This window comes from Etheostoma spectabile, chromosome 7 (genome assembly GCF_008692095.1).
Source record: "Etheostoma spectabile isolate EspeVRDwgs_2016 chromosome 7, UIUC_Espe_1.0, whole genome shotgun sequence".
Classification (NCBI taxonomy): Eukaryota; Metazoa; Chordata; class Actinopteri; order Perciformes; family Percidae; genus Etheostoma; species Etheostoma spectabile.
In genome coordinates, this window is record NC_045739.1 from 12,874,368 (window position 1) to 12,876,605 (window position 2,238).

Sequence of the window (2,238 nt, forward strand, 5' to 3'; positions counted from 1 at the left end):
CACCTAATTTGTGGTGTTTTGATATGGCAAATGTGGTTAAAGAGAGCAAATATTTAAGGTATCTGCAAATGTGATGCACATCTGTCAAACAGCCCAAGGGTGAAAACCAGCACATAACAAGGCAACAAATGCTGATCCGGGACTTCTCTGCGGCAAAAATAAAATATGGCTCAAGTTTTCATTAAGGTGCTATTGATTAGCTCTGGCAATGAATTATGGACAACATTAAATAAAAGGGAAAATATTTTTATGACTTTGCTTAGGCCATGCCAGATTCCCCCTTTGCCTCTCGTATGCTCGCCCTGACAGGCATTTTGTTTTCTCTCAAATTCTTGTGGCTTTTGTAAGACTTAGAAAAAAAAAAATACATTTTACATTTTATTTTTTACTTATTTGTTGTTCAAGGAATGATTTAGAATTTCAAACACTCTTCCTTGTAATTCCATTTTAAAATGTTTAAATAAAGCCATAGAAACTTATGCTCAATCTTGAAGCATAATCCTTTTCCTGCTCTCCCCTTGTATGTTTAGTAGATTGCAAAAGTGATATTTTCATGGAATTTATGTGATTACTGAAGGCCCAAGGTTTCTGCCCGTATCTTGGGATACTAAATGCCAATATGAAGAGTTTGTCCTCTTTGGTGACCCTATAAAGATATTCTTGGTACTAAATCTTTAAATATAGTGAGAGTTTGTTCGTTGGATGAGTAAAAAAACATCTTCAAGTCAAAAAAGTAAGTAAGAAAGTCTATTCACGTTTGATTTCCTTTGATATCCTTGTATGACTGAGAATCGTTCTAGTTCTTTTTCTACACATTTTTGCTGCTTTCTTCATGACCTTTATTCGTCTGTAAGTCTTTAAGTCTGTTTGTGGCACTGCCTCTGGTGGCCAGGAAGAATGAAATAAGACACCATTTCACCAGAGTAACAATCTTAACACATTTCTGCATATGAATGCAAAATGTGTAGGCAATGGGACAAGACTTTGGTATCGGAACCATTCTGGTTTTTGTTTGTAATCTGAGTAGTATTTACTAATCACAGTACCAACTGAGCCATCCGGCCGCCCCTACCAATCACGTTTGAGCGTGCTTTCGTAGAATGCGGGTCAACGGTCCGTGTGAGCGCAAAAGAGGTGGAATGCAATGGCCAAAATGCAATCTCAGAACCCATCAGCTATAATGTGACAAGGATTTCATTTTTCATTAGCTTCTTTATTTAATTATTTTCTGTATTTTCTGGGTCATCTCTCAACTCCATTTTCCTTGTGTTACAAGTTGCTTATCGGACTTGGTGCACGCAAGAGGAAGTCTTGGCCCGGATATCGCTGGCTACACCGGAACCCCTAATGTTGGCCCTTGCCGCCAGAAGCTAAATCTTTGCCAGACCAATAGACGATGGGTTCTGAGATTGCCAAAGTAATGACATTTTAAATTGGGACATCAATTTAAATACAATGTTCATGAAAAAAAAAAACAATATATATATATAACAACTTTTTATATGCATTATTTTAACGGGGGAAAAACAAAACAAAAATAAGACATAAAACAGACAGGACAACATATTTTCTTTTTCTGTCGGTCATGCACACCCACATAGGAACAGCTGCATTCATATTCCCTCGGGGTACACAATCTTGGCTTAGTTTTGACTTTATCATCACTGGAATGTACTGACAGTTGGTGGTGAACACTTTTCTTAGAATAATTACATATTTCTACAGTAAATAATAAAAACTGGTCTGTCCTGTTTGTGTTCTCAAACTCATTTTGTATTCCCACATATACATTCTGGTTGTTTTCTTGTCTGTTTTCTTAGCTGGGACAAGTTGCAAGTTGTAGGGCCAGTTTTCTCACCTGGAACATCTTTTTTTCTTTTGTCATTTTTTTCCCCTTTATTTATTTCTTTTGTCCATTTTTTCATCCTGAGTTCCGACTCATTGAGTACAATGCAGTGAAAATGGTAATGTACAGAGTGACTCTGTATATTAACATACAGTTCTACATTTGTCAACACATAACTAAAACTGCCAGATTTGGCATTTTTTCTATTGTTGTTTGTATAAGCTAAAAATAATGAAAGTGTCCGTAGTGGTGTGAAATCTGAGAACGGTATTATTTCAAATGCACTTAAATTTGGCCATCAGCAAGCTTTGTAGATTAAGGATTTTTTATTCTAAAAGACACGTAAAGCAAATTTCATTTTAGAGGCATGTCTCTGAAAGAGCATTCCATGC